General features: G+C 34.9%; 1 pseudogene; it reads right to left on the reverse strand.

Moving 5' to 3' along the window:
* Positions 1-15,556: 15,556 nt before the first annotated feature.
* Positions 15,557-16,602, reverse strand: LOC100023380 (glyceraldehyde-3-phosphate dehydrogenase-like; annotated as a pseudogene).
* Between the last annotated feature and the right edge of the window lie 4,327 nt (positions 16,603-20,929).

Here is a 20,929-nt window from a genome sequence, read left to right on the forward strand (position 1 = left end):
AAGGAGCAGAACCAGGAAAACATTGTACACAGAGACTGATACAGTGTGATACAATCGAAGGTAATGGACTTCTCCACTAGGGACAATGCAATGTCTCTGAACAATCTGCAGAGATCTATAAAACACTATCCACAAGCAGAGGATAAACTGTGGGAGTAAAAACACCGATGAAAAGCAACTGCTTGACTACAGGGGCTGAGAGGAAATGACTGAGGAGAGACTCTAAATGAACATGCTAGTGCAAATACCAACAACATGGAAATGGGTTCGAACCAAGAACACAAGTGAAACCCAGTGGAATTGTGAGCAGGCTATGGGAGAAGTGGTGGGAGGGAGGTGGGGGGAGGAAAAGATAATGATCATTGTTTCCAATGAATAATGTTTGTAAATAACCAAATAAAATAATGTTTAAAAATTCAAAAAAAAAAAGATATCTCTAATATTACTACCATGGCATGGTAAGAAGAGCACTAGATTGGAAGTTAGATGACCTGGTTTTGAATGTCCTAACTTTTACTACTTAAGTGCCTTGGGGTGGGTGGTAGACATAGGAGATGGCCTCTCCTCACACTGAAAGGAATTGAACAAACCTCTCCATTCCTAGCTTTAATGGCTAAAAGAACCTAAATTGATAGAAAATATAAAGTATTCCTTTCCTTTAATACATGTGCAAAGAGGATATAGAGAAGGGCTTCTAGGCAGAAGGACCATGGGAAAGATGGGGCTTTTAGGGTATGGTGTGACAGTGAGGAATGTTGTCTAGGTACAATGCAAGGGTGGACTACTGGAAAGTTACAAGGCTTTTGGGGAGCTGCAGTTATCTGGTGGTCACCTTTTGGCATTTTGAAATTGGTGCTTGCTTTCTTATTTTTGGAGATGCTAATGATATGCCCTCTGTGGAAGGGAGAAATAAAATGATATGTGGGTGGTGGTGGTGGTGGTGGGGCTGGCTAAGAGTGTAAAGGTATTCTGTCTTCTGTGCCTTATTACCTTGATGCTTGCAGAGGAAATTAATAGTTAAATGGTAGAGCTGGAAACAAATGAAATCAGGTAGAAACTGAGCCATTGAGTTATTATGGATAGACCATAAAATACTGAATCTGATCAAACCTTTGATAATGGACCACAGAGTACAGAAAAATCCCTTAACCACTGTATTACATCAGTTTCATCATTTGTAAATAGGGGGAAAATATTTGGAGGAAAAGACTTTATTTGCTCTTGAAGTCTATTGGAAGATTTCATGACTTACATGACATATACTTAATATCAATTAATAGTGTGTTACACACTTAATAGTGCAACCTTGGTAAAGTTATTTCTAAATCTATTTTCACATCTGTGAAATAGGATGATATTACTTGGTCTAACTGCTATATAGCATTACTAAAAATATTAATTGAGAGTAAAATTGAAAAATACTATATAAATGTGAAGTTTTAGTTCCTAGAATCTTTTCCATGCAAAATTTTAGAATTGAAGAATACTTTAGAAGGTATTTAGTCTAACTATTACCTTTTGAATTATAAATCCTCTCCTGGGAGAAGTAGTCATCTAAAGTCTACTTGAAGATCTCCAGTGAAGAAAAGCTCAGGAACTTATGGTAGAGGTGATAGAGTGCTGATTTCAGTGTCAGGTATACCTGAATTCTATCCTGTCTTGTTTTAAACTTCTCCCTTTTGCAAATTCTTATTCAGGCAGACTAGACTACTAACTCCCCTCCACTGTACCACTTAATTAATTGCTCTTCTCCATTTATTTGCATTTAGCAGACTACCCCTCAGGTCTAGACAAAATTTTCACCTCATTTTAAGAATTGTTGAAATCCTTCTTTTTCCTTAAAATTCAGTGCAAATAATACCTCCTCTGAGACTAATCTATCTGCTTCAAATTACACCAGAATATGGCTTGAATGTGTCCAATGTCCCTATCACATTCTCCTTTATCAGGAGAGAATCCATAATTCTCTCCTGATAAAGCTTGTAATCTAGTGGAAGGTGTTGAATTAGAATGAAAGAGAAAATGGCAGTTATCTTAGAATGTATATTAAAGCCAGAGAGGAAAGTTGAGCATAGACTGACATACATCCTAGAATTTAGAACACCATATTTCATAGGGTTCAGAAAAAGGATACTCAGGTTTATATGACTTGAATTCTACAGGGGAATTCCATCCAAGAAGCTTGTAACCTCTCAAGGATGAATTTCTGAAGATTCAATAAAAAAATAATTCTAATTAGGAGGAAAGAACAAAATTGTCTAGCCAGACTGATGATAGGAATTGTTCCATAGTATGAAAAAAAGGATATGTATAGAAGATGGAAGAAATGAAGAGTAGGAAACTGAGGACAAGAAATGTGCCATGGTACTGTAAGGATAATGAGAGAAAAACTTGAGGTCAAAAGAAGTAGAGACTAGTAAGGAATGCTAAGAATACCCCCAAAGTGCTTTGATATTTTAGCTATATTGGGGAACATTGAGGGTTAAAGAAGGAATAAGACTAACAATAACAATGTATGTCAGAAAGAATGAAGTATTATTAGATATTTATTTTGCTTTTATTTTATCTCCCCAGCAGAATAGACTTAACTAGCTATATCACAGTAGGCAAACCACTTAAATTTGTTTGCTTGAGTGCTTCATTCATAAAATGAACTAGAGAAGAAAATGGCGAACCATTTGAGTATCTTCACCAAGGAAGTGCCAAATAGGGTCACCAAAAGTCAAACACAACTGAAAAATGACTGAATAACATTTTAGAAAGAATGTTTATAAGGACTGTCACACCAAATTGAATCTTTTTTATCGACAGTTATTCAACTTATTAATCAGGGTATACTACTGACATAATTTATCTAAGTGTTAGCAAAATATTTATAAAAATATAGAAATGTCAGATGAATGATGGTGCAGTTTGTTAGATTAAGGACTGATTAATTGGCTGGTTATCTCCAGTTTATACTAACAGTAGTTTGTTTGTCCACCTATTATTTCTTCATTAGATTGTGATCTTCTTGGGGGTAGGAACTCTCTTTTGCCTTTCTTTGTATGCCTAACATTAAACATAGTGCTGGGCACATAGTAAGTAATTAATAAATGCTTATTAACTGGTCAACTAGCATGAAGAGTAATTATTAATCCTTTACTTTCATATTGAATGAGATCTTCAATGATATGGCCCGGAATCTTCCTTTGGACAAGTATGCTTTAGCATGTAAAAATCCATTGTCTTGGTTAAAGATATAGATTTCATGCTTACAAATTTGCAGATGGTACAAAGTTGAGGATTATAACTGACCTGCTGGATGGTAGTTTGAATCTAAAATGATTGCATATTGAGTAAAATCTAACATTAAATTTAATTGAGATAAATGTAAAGCCATACATTGGGTAAAAAAATTCAATTTCACTAACCTAAACAAGGTATGGCATGTCTAGGTAAGAGTTCATCTGAAAAACATCTAAAAATTTTAATGAATTACTGGTTCAATATGAGTCAACAATATGATTTGACAAAAAATTATAAGATAATCTTAGTCTACTCTAAATGAAGCATAATTACCAAGACTAATTAGAGGCTAGCTCCTCTGTACTCTACCTTGCTCATATCATATCTGGAATATTATATACACTTCTATGTTCCATTTTGTAGGAAGGATGCTGATAAGACTGAGAGCATTCACAGGATGATAACCAGGATGGTAAAGTACTTCAAAGATATCAGGGATATACTGGAATCAGCTCAAAATGGCACCTGTGAATATTTACATGATGGAAATCAGCAAATGCTACAAATCAGGGCTTTATTTTTGTTAATTGTTTTTGATTGCCTAGACTTAAGAAAATGATGGAAATGTTAATAATGCCAATTAAACTTAAAAAAATTATGTCACATGTACATTTTTCCCCTCAGGAGGCTGGTTGTTAAACATTTATCAGCATATCTCTACACTACATGAAGATTATTAGCAGGATATGGGGATATTTAATTTGGAGAATTAGTGAAGGTATGAAAGCTGTTTTCAATAATTTGAAGGATAACCAAATATTTCAAAAGGTTAGATTTGTTCTTTTTGGCCCTGAAGGAGAATCTAAAAGACCTGAAATAAAGGATTTTTAAAAAGAAAAAAAAGAAAAGAAAAGAAAGGAAATGAAACAACTTTCTAACAATTAGATAGAAGCAGAAGTGGGAGGGACGGACCGTAGTAGGTCAGGGATTCCTCATTATTGATAACCTTCACTCCAAAGCAAGATGAGGAATGGTCAAGTATGTGGCAGAGGAAAAGTCTTATCCAGGTAAGTATTGAACTTGAAGTTGACAGTGTTTCTGTGTGTTCAGTGGTGTGCTGGTAAATGTTTTAAAGTCCTATGTTCTTATGACTGACCATTCCATGTAATCATGGCTATTATTGATAGGATTCTTATTACTCGGACTCAGAAATGTTTGGTAAGAATCCTTCAGAAACCTTGCCTCTTAAGAAAGGTGAAAAGGATCAATTCATTCAGGATGGTGTTTGGTGAGTTAGGAGAAAAAATCAGCAATGAAATCAGGAAGACAATGCAAAATTTGAAATTTCAGGAGCAACTTCAACTCAAGAAAGTTCATAATCAGCTTTCTATTGCTTTGGGCAGGAAGGTTCAAGGTCACTCTCGTTCAGTTTCTGTGTAATCTCAAGTCTGTGTAACCTTGAACAAGATTGAGGCTTACTTTCCTCATCTATAAAATGGGGGTTTACCAACCTTCATCCATTATTCATTGAAAAAAGTAGATTTGACTCAGAAGCAGCATGGTATTGGAGATATCATGTGAGAATAAAAAGGGATACATTTTATTTCATCTCCATCAGTAAAGAGGGGGTTCTTTACCAATACACTATGATAGTGAGGTTATATTAGCATTGTCTGGACCATGCTAAATTTCTGCTGAGTTAGAACCATTTTAATTTTATTTCATATGATGCATGAGACCGTGACAGCTTAAAATTTGCTTTTGTATTTGAGTTCTTGGGAACATCCTATTATAAGTATTAGATTTGGAGTTGGGCAAACTGAATTCAAATTCCTATTGTCACACTTATTAGATGGGTGTCCATGGACAAACTAGTCCACTTAGTTGAGCTTCAGCTTTCACATTTATAAAATGGGTATATTAATATTTGCTCCAACTAATCTTTCAGAACATAATCTCATTATAAATCCTAAAGCATTTTAGAGATGGAAGTTATTTGAGTAGCTACAAGATAGTATAAGGAAAAAAACCCACAGTGAATTCAGAATCAGGAGACAGGTTCAAATCTTGGCTGTGATGCTAACCATGTGAACTTGGTTGACTATTATCTCAAATTCTCAGTTTCCCCATATGTAAGATAAGGGAGAAATAACTTAAATAATCTCTAAGTGTCCTTTTGGCTCCAAATACTGATACTTCTTCAGGTAGCCAGGACAAGTTAATGTGGGAGTTTTCTTCTTTGATTCCATGATGATGAAGTCAGTTTCTCTTTTCTTAGTTTACTTGTGTAAGAAATAGCTGTGATGAAAATTTTTATGCTACTCATCTGGCAAGATCATTGTGAAGAAAACTCTTGATAAACCTTAAAGTGTTAGAGACTCCTTAATTCCTATTGTTATGAGTGCCTTGTGTAGATTTACTCTTTCTAGTTCTGGAGGACAGAACTAAGACTATTAGAGGAAGAGACAAGGGAGGCAAATTTATCTCATTTTAAGGGAACAAGTTCTTGAAATTAAAAAGTGTCCAACAATGGACTAGGCTTCGTTATTTGCCATCCCTGGAGGTGGTCAAGCAGAAAGTAAATGATCACTTGTGAGGGGAGTGATAGCAAAACTTGTTTTTTCAGCTAGGGGTTGGAGTAGATCATCTGTAAGGCTTCCAGCAGCTAGGAGAGACTATGAATCTATGACTTTATAACGTTTGTTTATTTTACATTGTTTTTCATTTAATCCACCAAATGGAAAGGGGTTATCACCATGTTCCTGACGTCATGGGGCCATAATTACACATCAGTCTGTGGACTCTTTGCCTTGAACTACAGGCACATGTTCCTGGCAGTAACATTTCTGGTGTAATCATGCATATACTCCGTGTTCCTCTGGCCAGGATGAAGCTGTAGGAGCTAATGTATTCTGAGTCAGACCAACTGCCGCTCATGAAGGGAAAAAAAAGACTTGCTTGAGTAACCGTAATAATTGGAAAATTATTTTGATAGCCTGAAACAATCTAATATATTACAGAATTTTATTAAAATAATATCAAATCAAATTAACTGCTATTCCATAATGAATTAGGTAACAAGGTAGGCAGATATTAATCGGCCTTGGCTCCCAGGCAGGGGAGCCAGGAATTTATTAGTTCTCTCGGCTTGTGTGAGGGTGAGGACAGAAATCAGTATCACAGGCTGTGAGGGAAGCCCCTGAGACAAGGAAGCTTTTTCTTTTTTTCTTCTCTTCCACTTTCACTTTATAATCCATCATTAAACACTTGTATTTCTTTTATGTTGGGTCTTATGAAATTTTTAATTTTTTAATTGCTTTGTGATTTAGTAATGAGGACTTTTTATTTTGCCCGAATAAGTCACAGGATGCTGATACTGGAATTATTTCACCCCTGTCCACCTCCATTAACCTTCTTCTCCCCCCTCCTCTTTTTTCCCTCCCCACACCCCCAAGTCCCATTACATGTTGGATAATTACTGGGTGGAGAGACTATCAGGAAGACTGGATGCTTCCTTTAATAAGAGGCTGGTGATCCTAGGTGACAGTCCAGCTGAGTGTCAAGGGCCTTGGGGCAACCAAAAGGGCATGAGGATGGGAAGGAGACTTGCAAGTTACCTGATGAATTGGTAATCACAGGGACTATCAATTCAGATAATTCAGGCCAAAATGGATTTTTTCTTTTCCTTTTTCTTTTCTTTTTTCTTTTTATACCCAAATAATCATAGAATAAGAGAATATCAGACTTGTAAAGATCATTCTTTGGCCAAATTATACAGTTACAGCAAAATAATAAAACAATTATTTATTATATGCCTGTTCTCATGAAGCTCTGAGATAAGTGCTGGAGAAGATATAAAGTCCAGATAAGATGTGGTCCTTTCTGTCAAAGAGTTTACAATCCAGCAGAAACACATTCCTATCACACTTTAGTATTTAAAAAAGATTTTTCTTAGAACAACTTGAGGAGGGGAGTATTTTTGTCCCCATTTTTCAGAGGAGAAACAGGTTCATGAGTTACCCCTAAATACACAGCAAGCTGGTGGCAGAGCCAAAACTTGACCCCTCGACTCCAGACCTAGGTAAAGTTAGTTCTTTCCTTGAAGCAGCATTACCCACCAGTGATAATGCTTCTGAAACTGGAATGTTCTAACCTTTAAGTAATCCATTTACCTATTCTAGGCTATGCCATTTTGCTTTTCAAAATTCTTAACAGGTTACCCAGATTGTTTGCCTTTTTAGAGTCTTAGGAATCTTTTGTAATCTGTAACATGGCAGAAAGAACAATATCTTTGGTGTCAAAAGATTTGGGTTCACATCCACACTATCTTTAGTTGGGTGACCTTCTGTAAGTGACTTAAATTTTCTGGGTTTCAGTTTCTTAATAAATAAAATGGAGCTAAAAACACTTGATGACTGCTGTTGTGATCCACCACATGAGATGAGTTGTAAAACCCTTGTAAATTGTAAAGCATCATTATATAGTAAACTATCACTTATGGATCTGGAGCAAGTCATTCCATATCTTCAGACCTTAGCTGCCCCATATATAGGAAGAAGTTGCATGAAAGAAGCTACACAGACCTGCTCCTCCTCCTTCCTCCCTGGCACTAAATTCTATGATCAGTTAAGAATAAATGTTGGTATTTAAAATCAAGGAGTTTTTTTTCCTAGTTAAGGAATTCCTTGCAATTGGTTTCTTATTTATTTATTTGATCTCAGGGAGTTCAAGTAGTAAACCTGAAATTTGGTTAGTGTAAATGTTAGAAAATCTAATGACTTTGGAGTTCCCAAGGAAAATAAATTTCAGTTTCCAAGGAAAGACATGAAGCTCAAATCTTTCCACATATGCTATTTTTTTTTTCCTAAAGAGAGAGGTCACATGTTTTAAATTTTCTACCTTTATTGACAAGAATCTGTCAAATCTCTTTAACAAATGCTCTGATTTAAGGAAACAGCATCTGCTCACCTACAATATTTCATGGTCAGGAATCATCCTGTCTTAGAAGAGGCCCTTGTGGAGAGGAAGGTGTGGTTAGTCTTGCTGAAAAGCAGCATAAATGTTAAGAAATAGAATGGTGACTCAAATTCCCATTTTTCCCCCCAAAGCTGCTGACATTCTGAAGAACTTGGCTAAACTTTTGTTTTTCTCCATTGTGTTTGGATTTTTACATAGACTGGCATGTTTTCTCTTTAAAGAGGCAAAGAGGCTATCTTTTGGATTTAATTATTCTAGGGGATTAAGATTGGAATCCTTGTCATTGCTTGCTGTCCTCCTGAGGTAAAAAAGCCCATCCAGTGAATAGCTGAAGTTCTTCAGGCTTGACAGATTGCCTTGTGTCTTGGGAAGCAATAACTGGGTGTTGTCACTGCAGCAAATATGGTAAGGGAAAGGAGGAGCATGTACCTGAATCAGTGATTATATCTTTTAAACATCTTTTTATTTTTAAGTAAATTTATTTTTAAAAATTGAATTCCATATGATCTGTGAACATTTCACTGTATTCTGATCACGAAACTGACCCCAACTATGGATGGCTCTGTTGACCTTCTGTTTGAAACATGATCAAAATGAAGGAGAAAGAGATTTGGTTGATTAGATCACAAAATAAAGGTTTCTGGCTCTCTCTGACTTCTCTATTCCTGACAGAATAGCAATGGGTCCTTTCAGTAGAACATGGAGTCATCTCATATTGATCCCATGGAAGATAGTCAGGAAGTCAGGAAATTAGAGATGAGGAGAGAGAGTATTCCAGGTGTGGAGGACAGACAGTGAAAATGGACCAAGAGATGGAGTGACCCATTCAAGTAATAGGAAGGAGGTCAATGTGACTGAATTGCTAAGTGCATAGAAAAGAGTAAGGTACAAAAAGCCTGGAAAGGTAGGAAGGGGCCAAGTTATTAAGGACTTTGAAAACCAGAGAATTTTCTTTTTAATCCTGGAGGAAATAGGAGACAGGATGACAAGGATGACATGTATTTTGCCATGTTCCCACATGGTTTAGATTTCTTCCAGTAGGTCTCTATAATTTAAAAGTTTTTCATCTGATGTAGTTTGGAGATTATAAGTACTGGGTACAGTGAGATCAACTTAAAATGTCTGCATAGATCAATGTTATACTCCAGTTTAAGGCAATAGTCCCATTTTTTAAAATTCTCCAGTTCTAATCCAATTTATTTGAAGAATTATGAAGAATATTTTGGTATTACTATAATATGGGAGCATATCATCTGTTAATTTATAACAATTATAGAGCTTCTTGTGTAAAATGCTAGCCACCTATCTTTCTTTCAATAGACACTAAAATTTTGCAACCTATAATCATATCATGTACACTTCAATATATAATTTTTATCAATCAATGATTCTGTGGTCCTTAAGAATATAAGCTTTTCATAATTTTTTGGTGACAACTTGATTTGGAATTGCTATCATAAACTTCTCTATTTCTATTAACAAATGTGCATGACTCAGTTATTTGTTTGATGCCTTTTTATTTAATATATTAGCATTTGAGTCCATATGGACATCACCATGGTTAACCTTTTTGATCTTAACTGCTTTATTTCTCTATTTGGAGAAAATCTCTTTTGGTTGCATTTCTGTCAATCAGTCAATTATTATTTTTAAGTGTTTTCTATGCATAAGTCCAGTAGCATATATCTGTTACCACATTTTACTATTGTTTTGTGAAATTATGTTTGTTCAAATACTATTTCCATAAATTTTAACCTGATCTTTATATTCTCTGAGAACATTTATCAATTCTCTTCTGGCTTTTTAATTAGGAAATATTTCTAGAACTATACTGGGGTGATGAACCCTATGTTTTATAAACTTTTTTTGAGTCTTTTCTCAAAAATTTAGAAAACTGGGTCAAATTTATAAGAATACAAAGTATTCCTCAGTAGACAAGTGGTTAAAGGATATGAACAAATTATTCTCAGATGAAGAAATTAAAACTCTCTTTAGTTAAAAAAAAAAAACAGGGGACAGTTGGGTGGCTCAGTGGATTGAGAGACAGGCCTAGAGACGGGGAGGTCCTAGGTTCAAATGTGGCCTAAGACACTTTCTAGCTATGTGACCTTGCACAAGTCTCTTAAACCTCATTGCCTAGCCCTTTTTGCTCTTTTGCCTTGGAACTAATACATAGTGTTGATTCTAAGATGGAAGGTAAGGGTTTAAAAAAAAACACACAAAAAACCCCTATCTTTAGCTATATGAAAAATGCTCTAAATCACTATTAATTAGAGAAATGTAAATTAAAATAACTCTGAGATACTACCTCTGTAAGAATGTAAAATTTAGATTTTTATGTTAATATGAAAGTTCTAAAGTAATATTGTGGTTGCTGATTTAAAAATAGTATAGCTTAAGTCAAAATGACTTTTAGTAGCTTTATTTACAAAGAGGTATAAAGAGTGAAAGTGGAAAAATATAAGAAGAAGTTAGAGAAATGTGTAGCCTACCATCCCAAGTTGCTCCGGTGTCCAGCTCAGCCCTGGCAGGGCTTGGTCATTTTTAGCTAGAGGACCTGGGGGTGTCTTCAGCAAGGGTTCCACCAATGCAGCCTCCTCTAGGAAAGGAAAACCTCTCTGGAACCAGTCTCTCCAGAAGTCAGGAAAGGCAGGCCAGCTACTCACCCAATAAGCTGATGCAGTATCCAGGAAATGAGTTTCCTCCTTCAGTCCAGCTCACCAACACAGAGTTTCCAAAAACTCCCAAGGAGAAGAAGATCCAAGGTGAAGTCCAAAAGGCGAAATACTCCAAAGAAGCAGTTCAAAGGAAATGGCCCCTGGATAAGAAATTCAGGACTTTTTATAGTCCTTTTCCCACGTTACTTCCTTTCCCTTCTTCCACTTTATGAGAACCAATTGCAGACTTTCAATTTGCCTAGCACTGCCCAAGGAGGGTCACAGTAGCCTTTGGAGGTATGAGCTTAATCTAGTAAGTGACTAGTGAATTCTTTTGCTTAGTGTTAAGTAGGAGTGCTTAAGTTTTTGATTGATTAATTTAAAAGTTGCTGATTGATATACAAAGAAAGTTTAATTCACTCTTCACAATCACCCCCCTGTGATTTTTTGGGAGATTAATCTCCCCAGCGAATCATTTAACAAAACCAGTTTATACCTCTAAAGGACTTCTAGCTACAGGCGCATACAATATTGTACTTTTTTAAGAGGAAACTACAATATTTGGAGATAAGAGGGAAATAGAGAGAGAGTAAACCCAATGTTTGCTATGCTCATTGACAAAAAAGTCAATTAGGGGGAAGTCCCCTTTGGCATAAGAGTTTACACTCAGAATAAATGTGTTCAACCCCCTTCAGTTCAATCAATTATATCCCAAAGTTCATTCTGGATCTTCTGTTGCAGTGTAGGCTTCTTTATGGCACTTTCTTCAAACAGTTCACTTTCTTGATTTGAGGAGTTAGTGATCTTATTTTCCTGAAATTTCTCTCAAAATTTTTTAAAATCTTGAATTCTATGAAAATTATACACCTCATGCATATTAGACTGGCTAACATAACAAAAAAGGACAATGATAAATGTTGGAGGGTATGTGGGAAAATTGGGCTGTGAACTGACAAAACCAGTGTGGAGAGCATTCTGGAACCACACTAGAAAGGCCATAAAACTGACCAGAACCATTGATACAGAAATATAATACTATTACAAGGTATATATCCCAAAGAGATTACAGATAGGAAAAAAGGGCTCAGTTGTACAAAAAATATTTATAGTATTTCTTTTTGTGGTGCCAAAGAACTAGAAACTGAGGGGGATTAATTGGGGAGCAGCTGAACAAGTTGTAGTATATGATTGTAATAGAATACTACTGTGCCATAAGAAATGACAAACACGATTATAAAAAATTGGCATTATATGAAATAATGCAAAGGGTAGTGATCAGAATCAGGAAAATGCTATATACAGTAACAGCAATAGGATGCTATGATCAGCTGTGAATGGATCTAAGACAACTCTAAGGGACCACTGATGAAAAGGATAATTCACTACTATAGAAATAACTGATAGAATATTAATTCAGATTGAAACACACCATTCTTCACTTTATTTCCTTCATGAATTTTCTCTAGAGTAAGCAGTATGTGTCTTGTTTCAAACATTATGAATATAGAAATATATATTGTATGATAACTTATGTATAATCTATATCATATTAGCTGCCTTCTTGGGAGGGGGGAAGGTTAGAAAGGAGAGAACATGGATTGCAAAATATCAGAAAACAATTATTCAAAATTATATTGACATGTAATTTGAAAAAATAACCCCCCCATTTTATTTTGGTTTGCACATGTAAATACATCATTTTTTATTTTAAATTGCTAAAGGATGTATAAAACCAATATTGCATAGGTGTTAAGTACTCTAAATGTGTTTTCCCTGTTAAGCTTTGATTTCAAGGTGCTAGTTATTCTGTTATATTCATAACCTCAGCTTCCTCTTAATGTTCTTATACTTGATTGAATTTTGCCCCTGGAGAAGTCCCAGGTATTTGTAGGTATCATCTTCCTTTAAATCAATTTGACCTCTGTATTCAAATTTGAAGCTTTCAATTTCTCTATTTTTTTCTTGGCATTCATTAAGAATTTTACACATATTAAGCTCAAATGGCTTTGTGATATCAATGGAGAATATTTCCCAACGATGAAATAGCTATTTATTGTCCTTTTCAACAGAGTCCATGTAACTTGTTATCAATATAAAACAGATGATTACTAGGATGTGTTTTTTTTTAGTAAACTCTTCTCTGACTTGAAAGATACTCAGTTTTAGTCAAGAATGATAATAATGTTTTTAAGGCTAGGCAGAATCATTGTAAGCTTTACTTGATTATCTGGAAGATTCCATGTTTTATATCATTTCTTCTGGATATCATTATGCTACTTTATAGAACACTTTTCCAGGATGATATCAAAATATTCTATTGTTCTTGAAGCTCTTGGATAAGTTCCATTTATTTATAGTGTACAACTAAGCCACAAGTGTGAAATAATCTATAAATTTGATATAAATGTTATGGTACTTTGGGGTGGCTTATTCAATAGATAAAAGACTACTCTTTACAATTCCAGACATTTTGGCATACTCTTTTTATTCCTTGGCAATATAATGTTTTCTAATAAATGTTTAAAAATTTTTTTGTGTTATAAGCTGTGAATGCTTAATATAAAATAAACAAATAACTAGATTATATTTGGAAAGGTCAGTGTTCTGTTTTTTAAAAAAAATGATAAATATGTGATGCCTTCTGTTAAGAAAGATGGGATCAGATTTACATCAAAGAAGAACTTGGTAAAGGGTTTTGATGCAAATTGATATGCTACAGTGAGGTATTTTGGCTAATAACTATGGAGTTTGTCTAGGTCTGAAACTTTAGTTTTGCAGAGAAGCTAAAGTTTCAGTCGTTTGAGATAAGCGATCTTTTATTCTTTATGTTTACAGAATATAAGATCTCTGTTTTATGTTTGACTTAGTTATACTTTCTTTATATGAAACTTCATTAAACTATGTAGACAAACAGAAATGTTCTAAATTTTACTTTTTTGGGGGGAGGTGGCAGGCATTTAATTTCTTTGCTTCTGAACCCTCTATAATATAGTTTTTAATCATTGATGATTTATTTTGTTCTTTCTACGGCTTTGATACTTTGTATTGTCTTAGCCTTTTGACCTCTTGCTTTTTTTATTAATTAATGATATAAAAATGTATAGGTTCCATTCTATATAATTCAGTTCATTGCCTTTAATTGGTAAAGAGGGTATTCATGTTTCCTATTTTGCTTACTAGCTAGATAGTGATTAATTTTCCAGTGAAGGCACTTAGGTCTTCAGCGATTTCTTCAAGTCACTTTTAGTATCATAGGATTGGAGGTAAATGCCCTTTGAGCCTAACTAGATAAATCTAACTTTTATCCTATGGTGGCCACTACTGTGGAAATCCACAGCATGTCCAATTTTTTTATGTTCTAGAATGCTTTATACTTTCTGTCCAATATATTCTTTCTTATGAGAATATGTTCTGATATGTTCTTCCGTGATTCCAACTTAGCAGAAGCCAACTTAAAAAAATTTACTTTATTGTGATATGTGATTTCTTTTTAAAAAATTTTTATTTAGAATATTTTGTCATGGTTACATGATCTATGATCCAACCCTCCCCTCCCCCCAAAGCCAACAAACAGTTCCACTGGGTTATACATGTATCATTGTTCAATTTCTGTTATTCATATTTGCAGTAGAGTGATCCTTTAACATCAAAACCCTAATCACATCCCTATCGTACTATATGATTGATCATATATTTTTCTAATTCATTTCTGGTTCCACAGTTCTTTCTCTGGATGCGGGTAGCATTCTTTCTCACAAGTTCTTCTAGATTGTCCTGGGTCATTACATTCCTGCTGGTAGAAAAGTCTATTATTTGATAGACTTTTGTCTATCAAATAATTGTGCCATAATGTATCAGTCTCTGTGCACAATGTTCTCCTGGTTCTACTTTTGCTCTGCATCCATTCCTGAAGGTCTTTCCAGTTCACATGGAAATTCTGCGTTTCTTTATTCCTTTGAGTACAATAGTATTCCATCACCAACAGATACCACAATTTGTTCAGTCATTCCCCAATCAATAGACACCCCCTCATTTTCCAATTTTTTGCCACCACAAAGAGCATGGCTATAAATATTTATGTACAAGTCTTTTTTGTACCCTGCAACTTTGCTAAAATTGTTAATTTTTCCACTAGCCTTTTAGTTGATTTTCTGGGTTCTTTAAGTATACTACCATATCATCTGCAAAGAGTAATAGTTTAGTCTCCTCATTGCCTACTTTAATCCTTTCAATTTCTTTTTCTTCTCTAATTGCTACTGCTAGTGTTTCTAGTACAATATTGAATAAAAGAGGTGATAAAGGCATCCTTGCTTTACTTTGATCTTATTGGGAACACTTCTAACTTGTCCCCATTTTAGACAATACTTGCTGGTGGGTTTAAATATATACTGTTTATTATTTTGAGTAGTGGTCCTTTTATCCTATACTTTCTAGTGTTTAGAATAGGAATGGGTATTTTATTTTGTCAAAGGCTTTTTCTTCATCTATTAAGATTATGTGATTTCTGTTGGTTTGATTATTGATATGGTCAATTATGTGGATGGTTTTCCTAATATTGAACTATCCTTCCATTCCTGGTATAAATCCCACCTGATCAGAATGAATAATTCTTGTGATCACTTGCTGGAATCTTTTTTTTTCACCAAATGTGATGATTTTATTGATGGTACACAAGATGGGACTCTGCTCCTCTCCCCCACTACAGAGGTGCTTCGGGGAAGGGATGTGAACAGGACATGGGATCCCCAGCATAGGGATATATGTTATTATGTATGTGGGCTCCCTTGTGGTGGAACTACTCTTTTTTTGGCTGGGGATTAAGATCCTTGGCTTTCCACTTTACTCCTTGGAGGTCATGTACATCATGATGTCTACTACAAGGTGGCTATAACCATACTCATTATCATACCAAGGAATGAGCTTGAGAACTGGTTGCTGAGGAAAATGCCAGAGCCAGTATCGAAGGTAGAAGAGTAGGTGTTACTGTTAAAGTCACAGGATACAACCTGGTCCTCTGTGAAGTTCAAGATGTCCTTCAAGTATCCCTCTGCAGCTTACTTCAACACCTTCTTGATATCATCATATTTGGCAGCTTTCTCCAGGCAGCAAGTCAGATCCACCATGGACATAATGGGAGTAGAAACACAGAAGGCCATGCCTATGAGTTTCTCATTCAGCTCAAGTATGACCTTGCCCACAGCCTTTGTAGCACCAGTGGAAACAGGGATGATATTCTGGGCAGCACCACACCCATCACGCCACACTTTTCCAGAGGGGCCATTTACTGTCTTCTTGTTAATGGTAATGGCATGGACTGTGGTCATGAATCCTTCTACACTGCCAAAGTTGTCATAAATGACTTTGGACAAGGGGACCAAGCAGTTGGCAGTGCTGGAGGCATTACTGATGATCTTGAGTGAATTATTGTATTTCTCATGGTTCACCCCCTTTATGAACATTGAAGCATCAGCAGAAGTGGCATAGATAATGACCAGCTTGGCTCCACCCATCAAGTGAGACCTGAACTGTTCCATGGTGGTAATGATGCCAGTGGACTTCACAACATACTCAGCTCTAGCATCTCCCCATTTAATGTTGGCAGATCCCACTCCTGTAAGATGGTAATGGCTTTTCCATTGATCACCAGCTTTCTATTCTCTGCCTTTATAGTGCCCTTGAACTTGACATTGGTGGAACCATATTGGAACATGTGAGCCATGTAGTTGAGTTCAATGAAGTGAGTTGAATGCTGCCCTGGTCACCAGGCATCCAATATGGCCAAATCCTTTGACTGACATTCACCATCTTGTCTAAGGGATGCAACTGCAGTAGAGGATTATGGCAGTAAGTTTGGGAGAAGAGGTGAGAGTCTTGCTGGAGTCTTTTTGTTAATACTCTATTTAAGACTTTTGCATCTATATGCATTAAAGAGATTGGTCAATAGTTTTCTTTATTGGTTTTTGGTCTTCCTGGCTTTGGAATCAGTACCATATTTGTATCATAAAAATAATTTGGTAAAAATCCTTCTTTGCTTATTTTGTCAAATAAATTTGTATGATATTAGAATTAGTTGTTCTTTAAATGTTTGATAGAATTCACTTGTGAATCCATTTGACCCTGGGGATTTTTTCTTATGAAGTTTCATGATGGTTTGTTCAATTTCTTTTTCTGAGATAGGATTGTTTAAGACTTTTATTTCCTCTTTTATTAATCTAGGTGATTTATATTTTTGTAAATATTCACCTATTTCATCTAGATTATCATATTTATTGCCATATAATTGGGCATAATAGTTCTTAATAATTGCCTTAATTGCCTCTTCATTAGAGGTGAGATTGTCCTTTCCATCTTTGATTCTGTTAATTTGATTTTCTTTCTTTTTTTTTTAAATTAGGTTGACAAGTATTTTATCTATTTTATTAATTTTTTCAAAGTATCAGCTCCTAGTCTTATTTATTAGGTCAATAGCTCTTTAATTTCAATTTGATTGATTTCTCCTTTAATTTTTAGGATTTCCAATTTAGTTCTCATCTGGGGATTTTTAATTTGTTCTTTTTCTAATTTTTTAAGTTGCAAGCCCAATTCATTGATCTCCTCCCTCTCTATTTTGTTGGTATAGGCACTCAGTGATATAAATTTTCCCTTGAATACTGCTTTGACTGTATCCCATAGGTTTTAGTGTGCCTCCATATTGTCATTCTATTTAGTGAAGTTTGTAATTGTTTCTATGATTTCTTCTTTGGTTCACCAGTTTTGAAAAATTAGATTATTTAGTTTCCAATTAACTTTAAATTTGCCTTTCCCTAGACCCTTGCTAATTATAATTTTTACCACATTTATGATCTGAAAAATGACATTTATTATTTCTGTTTTTCTGAATTTGTTTGCAATATTTCTATGCCCTAGTACATGGTTGGTCTTTGTATATGTACCATGTATTGCCGAGAAGGTATATTACTTTTTATCCCTGTTTAGTTTTTTCCAGATATCTATTAACTCTAATTTTGCTAGCTTTTCATTTACTTCCCTTACTTCTTTTTTATTTTTTGGTTGTTAACTTTGAATTGATCCTACTCTATTCCCTTACCCTCTATTCCTACTCAATAGTACTTTGCTTTTTGTCCCCCTCACCCTCAAATTCCCCCTCCCTTCAATTACCCCCCACCATGCTTCCTTAGTCTTGTTCCCTTTCTTCTTCTTTGTAGGGTAAGATAAAATTCTATGACCCACTGAGTACACTAGTTTTTTCCTCTCTGAGTCAGTTAAAAAGAGAGTAATTTTAAGCCCTGCCCTTCATGACCCTTATCCTCCCCTCTCTATATTGATTTTTCCTCACCTCTTTATGTTACATAATTTACCACATTCTTTCTTTCTCTTCCCTTTTATCTCAGTACAATTATCTCTTTCAGTCCATGATTTTTTACATCATTCATATGCATAGTTATCATATCATTCCCTATCATCACATTTACATACATACCATATTATCATATATATCATATAATCATAATCACCTTACTTTTCTACTTTTTTCTGAGTAAATTCCTTCTATCTTCTCTACTACTGAGAATAATTTTTGAGAATCATAGAAATCCTATTTCCATGGAGACAAATAGACATTTTTACCTTTATAAATCCCTTAAGTTTTCTTTCTTTTTTTTTCTTTTTTTTATTGTAAATTATTTATTTAGTCAATTTAGAACATTATTCCTTGGTTACAAGAATCATATTGTGGATAGTGTTCTTTCTCATAGATCCCTCCAGGTTGTTCATGATCACTGCATTGATACTAAAGGAGAAGTCCATTACATTCAATTGTACCACAGTGTACCAGTCGCTGTGTACAATGTTCTTCTGGTTCTGCTCCTTTTGCTTTGCATCGATTCCTGGAGGTCATTTCAGTTCCCATGGAATTCCTCCAGTTTATTATTCCTTTGAGCACAATAGTATTCCATCACCAACATATACCACAATTTGTTCAGCCATTCCCCAATTGAAGGGCATCCCCTCATTTTCTAATTTTTGGCCACCACAAAGAGTGCAGCTATGAATATTCTTGTACAAGTCTTTTTCCTTATTATCACTTTGGGGTACAAACCCAGTAGTGCTATGGCTAGATCAAAGGGCAAACAGTATTTTAGTGCCCTTTGGGTATAGTTCCAGATTGCCCTCCAGAATGGTTGGATCAATTTATCTCCACAAGCAATGCCCCGACTTTGCCACATCCCCTCCAACATTCATGACTTTCCATTGCTGTCATGTTAGCCAATCTGCTAGGTGTGAGGTGATGCCTCAGGGTTGTTTTCATTTGCATCTCTCTGATTATGAGATTTAGAATACCTTTTCATGTACTTATTAATAGTTTTGATTTCTTTAACTCCTTGCTCATTTTTCAATTGGATAATGGCTTGATTTTTTTGTACAATTGATTTAGCTCTTTATAAATTTGAGTAATTAGATCTTTGTCAGAGTTTATTGTTATGAAGATTGTTTCCCAATTTATTGCTTCCTTCTAATTTTGGTTGCATTGGCTTTGTTTGTACAAAAACTTTTTAATTTGATGTATTCAAAATTATTTATTTAACATTTTGTGATTTTTTTCTAACTCTTGCTTGGTTTTAAAATTTTTTCTTTCTCAAAGATCTGACATGTATACTATTCTGTGTTCACCGAATTTACTTATAGTTTCTTTCTTTATATTCAAGACATTCACCCATTCTGAGTTTATCTTGGTGTAGAGTGTGAGATGATGATCTAAACCTAATCTCTCCCATACTGTCTTCCAATTTTCCCAGCAGTTTTTATCAAATAGTGGATTTTGGTCCCCAAAGCTGGGATCTGTGGGCTTATCATAGACTGTCTTGATGAAGACACTTACCCCTATTCTATTCCATTGATTCTCCTTTCTGTCTCTTAGCCAGTACCAAATTGTTTTGATGACAACTGCTTTATAGTATAGTTTGAGACCTGGGACTGCGAGGCCTCTTTCCTTTGCATTTTTTTTCATGATTTCCTTGGATATCTCTGATTTTTTGTTCTTCCAAATGAACTTTGTTATGTTTTTTTTCTAATTCAGTAAAAAAAGGTTTTTGGTAGTTCAATGAGTATGGCATTAAATAAGTAAATTAATTTGGGTAGGATTGTCATTTTTATTATGTTAGCTCATCCTACCCATGAGCAATCAATGTTTTTCCAATTGTTTAGATCTAGTTTTAATTGTGTGGAGAGTGTTTTGTAGTTGTGTTAATATAGTTCCTGTGTTTGTTTCAGCAGATAGATTCCTAAGTATTTTATATAGTCTAGGGTGATTTTAAATGGAATTTCTCTTTCTAATTCTTGCTGCTGAGATGTGTTGGAAATATATAGAAATGCTGATGACTTATGTGGGTTGATTTTGTATCTTGCAACTTTGCTAAAGTTGTTGATTATTTCCACTAGCTTTTTAGTTGATTCTCTAGGATTCTTTAAATAGACCATTATGTCATCTGCAAAGAGTGATAGCTTGGTCTCCTCATTGCCAATTTTAATACCTTCAATTCCTTTTTCTTCTCTAATTGCTACATCTTTTTTTAAGTACAATGTTAAATAATAAAGGTGATAATGGGCATCCTTGTTTCACTCATGATTATATTGGGAAGGCTTCTAGTTTATCCCCATTGCAGATGATGTTTGCTGATGGGTTTAGATATATACTGTTTATTATTTTTAGGAAAGGTCCTTCTATTCCTATGCCTTCTAGTGTTTTCAATAGGAATGAGTCTTGTATTTTGTCAAAGGCTTTTTCTGCATGTATTGAGATAATCATGTGATTTTTGTTGGTTTGCTTGTTAATATGGTCAATTATGTGAATGTTTTTCCCAATATTGAACCATCCTTGCATTCCTGGTATGAAGCCTACCTGATCATAATGAATAACCCTCGTGATCACTTGCTGAAGTCTTTTTGCTAGTATCCTATTTAAGATTTTTGCATCTATATTCATTAAGGAGATTGGTCTGTAGTTTTCTTTCTCTGTTTTTGACCTCCCTGGCTTTGGAATCAGTGCTATATTTGTGTCATAAAAGGAA

The sequence above is a fragment of the Monodelphis domestica genome, chromosome 1 (assembly GCF_027887165.1).
Source record: "Monodelphis domestica isolate mMonDom1 chromosome 1, mMonDom1.pri, whole genome shotgun sequence".
Taxonomy (NCBI): Eukaryota; Metazoa; Chordata; class Mammalia; order Didelphimorphia; family Didelphidae; genus Monodelphis; species Monodelphis domestica.